This window comes from Dreissena polymorpha, chromosome 13 (assembly GCF_020536995.1).
Source record: "Dreissena polymorpha isolate Duluth1 chromosome 13, UMN_Dpol_1.0, whole genome shotgun sequence".
NCBI classification, from domain to species: domain Eukaryota; kingdom Metazoa; phylum Mollusca; class Bivalvia; order Myida; family Dreissenidae; genus Dreissena; species Dreissena polymorpha.
Genome location: NC_068367.1, coordinates 74,800,640 through 74,810,519, shown reverse-complemented (window position 1 = coordinate 74,810,519; position 9,880 = coordinate 74,800,640). Strand labels below are relative to the sequence as shown.

The 9,880-nt window shown below is 35.8% G+C and overlaps 1 pseudogene; it reads left to right on the top strand.

The window, feature by feature from the left end:
* Nucleotides 1-878, top strand: part of LOC127854779 (uncharacterized) — a 1,882-nt pseudogene extending 1,004 nt beyond the window's left edge.
* Nucleotides 879-9,880: the final 9,002 nt, after the last annotated feature.

The following is a 9,880-nucleotide window of genomic DNA, read 5'->3' as shown; positions in this document are numbered from 1 at the left end:
CAGGCCAAACAAAAACAGCTGAAACGTGAAAGTCTAGGAAATAAACCTCAGCGAGCAGATTCAATCACTGATAATGAAATCGACCAGCTATGGAACACTAACCAACTAGGAAAATCCACCCCGGAGAGCATCATTAACTCCTTGTGGTTCTTTAACTCTATACATTTTGGCTTACGGGGTAGCGATGAGCACAGAATTATGTGTTGGGGTGACCTGAAGCTTTGTACAGATGATGAAGGCAAGGAATATTTAGAATTTGAAGAAAGGCAGTCTTAAACTAGGCAATGGGGTAATCCAAGGGATGTACGAGATGTTAAACTAAAAATGTGGGAAAATGAAACTGTGGGCGAAAAATGTCCTGTTGTAATTTACAAGTAGTATGCAAGTAGAAGTCCACCTGATTATTGTAAACAATATGACCCATTTTATATTGCAACCCATACGATGCAGTCAAACATGAAACCTTATGATCAATGGTTTAAACGTCAACCCATCGGACAAAATAAGCTTACCTCTCGATAATGAAGAGAATGGCGAAAGCAGCGGGTCTCACAGAAGACAAACGTTTGACGAACCAAAGTGCTAGAAAGCATCTTGTCCAGAAACTTTCTGAGAACAATGTTCCGCCAAACCACATCATGCAGATCACTGGCCATCGAAACTTGCATTCCATCAATAACTACAGCCACATCAGTGAACAGCAACACAAAAGCATCTCCAATATCTTGGCGAACACCAGCAATCTCCAGCAAATGCCGTTTCCTTATCAGTTGAACCAGATGTCGGTCACAAGAAACCCAATGAATTCCGCAGCACATGCTTCTCAGTACACGTTTCATGGCAGTTTGAATAACATGTTCGCTGGAAGCATTTTCTGAGGAACTTTTAACATCAACATCAATTCTGCTCCGAGCAACCAATGTCCATCGCCATGTCCAAGTTGTGAGAGGCAGGAAACACCACAAAAACGTCACAGAATAATTGTAGATAGCGATATCGACTGACATTTTAATCCTTGTGAAATATTCAAAACTTCGAGTGACTATGAAAGTCTATGTACAGTAACGTACATTCGCGAAATCGAATTACTCTTGACTATGACGTCATATGAATGTTATATGTTAACTTATTGTTATTTTAAATCAACTTTGATGTATGTTTATTTCCTGCATTGATATAAAAATAACAAATCACTTCATGAATAAACATGCGATATGGTTGCCATTTTTGAAATTCTTTTCGGAACTTCTTCAAGCGGAAAAACATTGACATTCAAGAGGTAGGCAATGCGGTTGTCAAAATATCTTAGTCAAAATATTTGTTAAGATATAGTGAACTCGTAAATTGCTCTCTAGTTAAGCATGTGATAAAAAAAGATCTGACACTCGTTGTCATATCCTACCATACTTTATTAAACTTGTCCAGGAAATTCGTTAGTAAGCTCGCCAAAGGCTCGCTTACTAACACAATTCCTGAACTCGTTTAATGAAATATGGTATGATATGACAACTCGTGCCAGATCCTATATATACTAAAACACTTATATTCTCAATTTAGAAGCATTTGTTAGCGGAACAACGTCACTCATTTACCATTTTTGACGATGCTGCGAAGCATCGTCTAAGTTATCATATCATGAAAAAAATCTTCACAATGGCAACCTATGTAAAAGACCGAACCAGTCCGATTGAGATAGCTCGATTTTTCTAATCGGCATACCTCGCTGATTATCATTGATATAGGTATAGGAAGCTCAGCTATAAATAGGACAACATATTCTGGGAAAAGATTTAATAATAGTTTGAAAACGTTAATTTTAAATCAGTTATATTCAATCCATTATATGTTTATAGATCAATGAAACAACTATGCATTTTCTGTATTGTATTTGACATTTGTCGTGATTCAGTAAATAAATTGCGAATTAAAACGTGTTTAATTAACTTTCCACGCGATCATGAGTGTAAAGAAAACGAATTATTTCGAACCTGTCATTTGTAAACGTTGTAGCGACTATGGTATATAAACAGCATAATAGCCGTATCATATCTGTGATCTCGCTCTACTGCGTGCTTTTTCATTTTGCATATTTTATAAACTTTTCAAACATAAATTACAGAGCCACATCAGTGCACATACTATGTTTGACAATTCATTCGTGTGTTGGATATTGTTTGCTGTTTCAAACACATATTTGGTCATATCGCGGAGATTTAGTTAACCTTACCATGTTTTCATGGGCGAACTCACGTATTCAAGTGCTCTTACGACTATGTGCTCATACCCACCCACTTTCGATCGGGAATCATCATGAACTAATTGCCGTTCTTAACGAATAAATATGCCTAAGCTTATTGAATTAGAGAAAAAGAACAATAATCAGAAGAGAAAAAGTAAAAGTATATGTTCATGCACATGGGATTGTGAAATCACGTCCGTACACATAGCATCATTAACTTAGGAAAGGAAACAAAGAAATATAAAGTTTGGTATGATATACATGTGAAATTAAAGAGCATGGTGTAATTAAAGAGCATATCAAGTTTTGAATTTATATGCTGAAACGTAATGTTGTAACCCACAAACGTTTTACTGTAACAGACAGTTTTTTAAGATAAGTGGTACAGAAAATACACGCCGAATACCTTTTTAAAGATATTTCTTGTTATATTTGATCGAGAATGTAACCCGCCTCCCAGTTTCGCTGAAAGGATCAAGTTCCCCACGGGTACTACTTCACCGTACCCCCATTTTTTTTCGTACCCTACATTTTTTGTACCCAATTTTTTTCGTACCCAAATGTTTGCTCGTAACCAAATTTTTTTTCGTACCCAATTTTTTTCCAACCCAAATTTTTTTCGTAACCAAATTTTTTTACGTACTGATTTTTTTTTGCAAAATTGTTGTACCCAAAATTTTCGTACCCACATACACAATTGTGGTGATGTAGATAAGCTTAAATAGATGCTTTTATATCAATCCTGTTCAAAAGCATCGTCACACCAGTACTGTCAGTACTTTGATTTTCTCACCATTTCCCAAGATGTTGAAAAGACTGCATTACCGACGGAGGTGATTTAAGGGGTGAGACACGCAACTCTCAGTCTCCTCAAGGTTACAAGTTATGTTAAATGACAGCCAAAATCAGCTGTTTTATAGCCAAAGAAATTTGCCCTCAAAGTGTGACAACTCACTCTGGATCAGCAGACGATTTATTCTATATTTCGTCGCTGTCGTTCTCAAATCTCGTAGCTACAAAATGCCAACTTTTCAGGAGACAGAAAAAACCGTCTCATTTTTTTATAACGATGTTTTAGAAATTGAAATTCTGTAAAATTACCAAACAAATGAAGCTGCGAAATACGGTATAAGCCGTAGACGCGTAAGTCATACTAATAAGTCATGCTGACAGTCAGATAGGTAGCTACGATATTTTGTCACCACAGTTTTGTCATTTTTATGAGGTACGACAATTCGTTCTGATAGGAAACCTCGTAGTTGCAAAAATAAATAAATATTAAAACGTTTTTGTCAAATTTGTTCAAACGAAACGACGTACCTATAGGTGAAATGGCGTTGGGATTCCCTCCGTGTACTACAACTGATCCCACAGTCCCAATATGTTAAATGCCTTTTTTTTATATTATTTTAATGTGGCTTTTAACTTTAACCCACTTGTCGGAAGTCCCGATAGTAGCCTTTCCTGACGAAGGATTATTTGGATGGCCTGTTTGAAACGACCGAATCCTCGAGGCAGATAGTGTGCTGGCATGAACTAACTGACATTTACACAGCTTGACGAAGAAGATGAAAGTTTCTACGCATACCCTACCCCATAGAGGGGAATGCATTCCTGAGACTCCGAAACGTGGTTTCATACGACAATCAGCTGCGGGGATTGTTGGCTAGGTTCTGGACTATAGTCATGTGACGGAAAGGTGTGGGAGCATGTGCATCAGCAACGATATGGATAGAAGTGGTCACTCTGAGCAAGTTTTGGACGAAGCCGTACCATCAGATTTCTTCTGTGGTGTCAGGAAAAGAGATCAAGGTCTTAATCTCCTCCAGAACTTAATTGTCCTGGAAAATGGACTGGATGAGTAGAGTGGCAAGGCGGCTGTTTTGGATTGCCTGTGTGAGTCGAGTGGTACGGATGCTATGTTGTCGATGGTTTGGTGAGGAGATTGGAAAGGCAGCTCTGTTTTTGATACCTTGGGTGATTAGAGTTGAAAAGCGGCTCTGTTTTGAATGGCCGGGGTGAGTCGATAGGCATGGTGGCTCTGTTGTCGATGGTCTGGGTGAGTAGAGTAACAAGGCCGCTCTGTTTTAGATGGCCTGGGTGAGTAGAGTGGCATGGCGGATCTGTTTTGGATGACTTGGGTGAGAAGAGAGGCAAGGACGCTCTATTTTGGTGTTAGTTTAGAAAGCTGCAAGTAGCCATAAAATTACTTCACATGTATGTTAATAAACACACCAGTGAACCAATGCCAACATGTATCATACTTAATACATGCCAAAACAAAAAAAAAAGTAAATAATGTCAATGGTATACATCAATTTTGAATTGTAGTTGGTACATAACCAATACTCATGAACATATATCTGTACTGGGTACACAGCCGATAACCACTAATATGTCATCGGTGAACAAACAATATCCGATAATATATAATGGGTACATAACCAATAACCGATAGTATACCTAGGTGTGTTGTGGTATATATGCCACACGGTTGTTCTTAACACGCTAAAATGAATAAGGTTTGCACGAAGTATCGCCATTTTTTGTGAATAACCTACGTACATAATTCATAACAGCGAAAGTATCCTGATAACTTATCCTTGCGTTGGTATTCTGATGTATGTCATTAATTAGCACAAATATAATTTCGAATGTTAATATATTTTGCTAAACATAACACATTTATTTTGTTAGAACTCCTTACGTTTAAAGTGAAAATAAATCATGGTGTCAGATTCGGGAACTAAAGTCAAGTGGATAGTTAAGAAGTTTATTTTAACCGAAAAGCATCGTTAACGCTATCAAGATAGGAGGCGGCTAGCTCCCTTGGAAGAGCACTGGGCGACACAACGGAGAATCGTCTAGTTAGATCACGCACCGTCTCCATAACTTTTGTGGGGATTTGTCTTGAAACTACTCTTACGGCTATTTAGCCCTTACCTTTGATTCCTAAAGTGTAGCTGTCAGTTAATAGCGTAAGGTAAAGAACTAAATACTCGTTAAACATCTGACAAAGGAAAGGAACAGTGTGACTATGTTAAAATAGACCTCCATGATATGAGAGAAATATGTTTGCAACCGCCACAAATAGACAGAAGTAGACTGAAATACCCCAAATATAACTTTGCCAATAATTAATTTTAAAAAGAAATGTGTGATAAATGTCGTGCACATGTACGTTTCAAAAATGGTAAGTACAAGAATTATCAAAAGATAGTAAACATTCAATAAGGTCGTAAATAATTATGGTACTTGTATACATCTCTTACTGTGCCTCTCTTCAATAACATGTTACATATTAAGTTTAATGTTGATGCCGCTGAAAGGTTTCGCGTTATTTCTTGGACATGCGAACCGAAGGTCAGACGTGTAACATGATAAACTCCTTTAACATTTTGCTTGTGCTGAAGTATAAAAATTATAACAAGATTTTCACGTATTCAATAACCACTTTTGTCTTGATCATTATATTGTTATGATCAGGCTATTGTCCTCTGATGTTTGAATATCGTCATTAAAAATGTAACATTTGTAAACATTTAAAATACTTATAATAACATGGAAGCATATAAACTATTTTAAAGTGCCAGTCATAGGATTCGAACCCATGTTTGCATGTTTAGATCCCAAGAAACCACCAGAGCTGGATACCAAATCACTTTTGCCCCACTACATTGGACTCGATAGTGCAGGATGTTTAGCTAACGTCTGTTTGCTACGATAGAAGGGCAAAAAGTACATTACATCTCCTACTAACTCTAGATAGACGTATGAAATGACTAGATCATTATTCTGGTCCGATGATGGCTACTTATAGATTCCCCCGTTAAACTCAAATATATATGAAAGATCGCAGTGTGTTACCATATATTATATTACATTGATAAAATGTTATCAGCATTATGAATACAAGCCCTGAGCCCAATGTAATTTGATTCGCTGATATGAGGTTTTGTTGAGCCTGTGCCGAACATGTTGCTGACTTGCAAAACGTAAACATAAGTTCCCCACATTTCTAATTAAAGTCACTGTAGATACGCTGTACGTGTGCTGTTAATTTTCATGGTTAAGAAATTCGTTACTTGTATTCGTTCTAATTTTTAGACAGAAGACATGCATGCAAAAAGAAAGAATTTAGGTACAACAATTATCTATCGAAATATCACGAGAGGTTGAATCAATTACATTGGAAGATTATGACTACTTTCCATTTGCCTGAAATAAAGGAAATTTAAGTTGTCGTTAGAAAGATCTACTCATGAGTCTGCAATTTCCTTGTGATTTTATCAGGAGGACAATCAAATTATTAATGAATAAGCGCACTTCAATAATAACCTTAGCCTACTTCTCAGAGCTTGACATAATTTTGAAAACAATCCATTACATGCATAAAAATCGCTTGAATATGTTGAGCTAGACAGGCAATGCAAAAATAAGGAAAACATGTAAAACATTTTGCTTACGAAATATCGTTAGAGGTTGAATCAAACAAACGTTTTTCTGATAAGAATGAAGATGGACAAAACTATAAACGACGATTTATTGATAAATTATGTACACAAATCTCTATTGCTCGAAACAAATATCAGCTAAGGGTGAAGCCAGATATTCACTAATTTTAGAAGAAACATGTGATGTATGCCGTTTAATGCAGAAGAAGAAAACAATGCTGCAAGTACCTTCTATAGACCCTTAAACTGAACATAGAATGTGTTTATATATGAACAAATCAGGTGCACATGTCTAATTTGCTAGGGCAAAATTTTCTATGTCAGCAGGCAACTCGGGTAGGAATATACATACGTTACTCTTTGAAGTTGTTTAAAAACTCGATGATACTAGATGCTATGGTTGGTGTGAAGGGAAACGTTCATAAATATTTTTTACAACATATTTTCCAGCAGATGTACTGCTGGTTTTCTGATTGATACATCCATCCGTTCACCGATATACCTATGTACAATATTCTCCATGCCTGCAACCAATATATTATATTCGGATTGTTAAACAAACTACTCTGCGCTAAGTCCCCATATCATACAGCGTTAAATGTTTGAATGTCTTCAATAGTATACGGTGCTTGTTTTGCAACAATAAGACTCATGCCAGTATATTTAAACAATTTAAAGCAACGCCATCTACATATAATGTATCTAGTTCAAGTTTATAATAAAGTCTAATGTTATATCCTTTGTTTATAATTTCATCAAGTTATTATACCCTTATATACCAAACATCGTGGAGTAATTAAATACGAAGTGTGTTCAAAATGGACGCTGTCTGGAAGGTGTGAAATCAATTAAATCGGGATATTGTTATACTTTGCAACAAAAATGATGTAAAGAACTACACAAAACTGTGGACAATAATAGTACTTTCTTCGACAACAACAATCTAAAAAACGTTATAAAGATATGCCTATATGTGTTGTTGCTTAGAGTGGACAAATCAGTTAATTTTAGTTCCCATTTGAACTTGACATTTGAACCAGAGGCAGTGTGTTGCCTCAACCACCCCTATTCGGTATAGTGCAACTTTGGCAAGTTCATGTGAACATGTTATTTATGTTCAATACTTTGTTTTATCTACAACCTTAAATGTTGTTATTGACCTAGCTCTTGAGCATCACACTGCGCCAAGCAATATCTGTCACTTTTTCAATGTTAATATAAAATCAGTCTATACAGGACGAAGTTACACGCAAGTGATAGTGGTTGATTTCGTACATGGATCACTGACATCGAAAGCTTTACCTCGAACCAGGTTCTTGCATGACACACGTTCTCACTACACCTGAGGAAAAAATCATATTGAAAAGCGTTATTGAATTCTGATAAAGTTTTGGCCGTGAACTGTGACCTTGACCTTGAACTTATTAATTAGGCCCTGATTCTTGCGTGCTACACTGTATCTTAATTCTTTTTTAATTTCTGATAATCAAAATTCGATCAAAAAAGTGAACATACGAGTTGATATATTAAAATTGACATTGAATTGTGACATTGACAAATGGCCTACTGGCCTGATAATTTCATGCCACAGTCCATGCCACAATCTGGCTCACACAATTTGTTTTTGATAGCATAGCTGTTGTGGAAAGTTACACTTGAAATCTAAGTATAAACTATTGAAATCATATCGTAACACATCTGTTGTGGAAGTAACATTTTGTTATGTACGTATAGAATAGTGATATAATATGGTAACTTTGGGGTTAGAAATATGTGTAATATAGATTTGCGATATCGTATTGCAGCGTTAATGTTGTAAGAGTAACATGTATGATATAAATATATATAGTAGGGATAGAAAATTGCATAAAAGCTGTTATTAGGAGAAGCATGTATGATGTCAATTAAGACTTTATCGTGTTGTTTCCTGACTGCGTTGGGGACTAACATGTTTGATGTGATCTAACATTTGTGATCAGTAAACACGATCGATATCATGATGTTTCATAGCTGTTATGGGGAGAAATATCTGTGTAATTAGTTGTACTTACAAATTAATATTAAAGCAAAGCTGATGTGGGGAGTAACAGTTGCGATGTAAATAAAGACATGTTAAATCATAGTGTATACTATCGGTTTTGAGGCTTGGTATTTGAGATGTCTGTAAAGAATGTTGAGGTCATATTCTTACATAGCTATTGTGTGGAGAAATAGCTTTAATGCTAGTATAGTCTGGGGATATCTTACTGTAATATAGCTGTGATAGTTTTTAAAACTCTGGTGATGTCAGTATAGACTGGCGATATCGTAACGTAGCAGTTGCGGTTAGTAACATTTGCGATTTCAACGTAAAGTGGCGATATCAACTTAACGTAGTTGTTGTGGGAAGAAGCATTGTGTAATATTAGAATAGAAAGCGATATCGTATGGCAACATTTTTATAAGTAACAGTTGTAATGTGAGTATAGACTTGCGTTATCGTATGGTTTTAAATTATTAAACAGCTGTTATGAGAGAAGCGCCATTTATGATGTTAATTATAACTGGCGATCTCGTTTTGTTTCCAAACCGCTTTGATGTCTAGCATTTGTGATGCCAGCAAAGACTATCGATATCATAACGTGACATAGTTTTTGGAGGAGAAACATTTTTAAAGTCAGTATAGACTGGTTATATCGTATTTTAAAGGCTCTATAAAGGTCACAAATCAAAATAGTATGCATATCAACTGGTCTAATTTTTACCGGATTTCAGTTACTCCTTTATAGAGCCTTTAAACTATCTGTTTTGTATATGTATATTTGAGATGTCATTGCTGTTGTGGGTTGTAATATTTGTGATGTCAATATAGAGTGGAAATATCTTACTGTAATATGGCTTTTTTGGTTAATAACATTTTGGTGATGCCAGAACAAATGGCTGTATCATAGTGTAACATATATGTTGTGGGGTGTAAAATTGTTGATGCCGATAAAGACTCTCCAAATCATATTGTTATTTAGCTCTTTTGGTGAGTAACATTTGTGATTACCGTATAGAACGGCAATATCATATTTTGAAATGTATGTATGTGTATTGGTTGAATGACATTTTTGATGGCAGTATATATGTGCTTCTATATTTTAATATATATGTGTGTTGTGTATGGCATATTGTAAAACAAACAGCATACATGGGCATCTTCTTA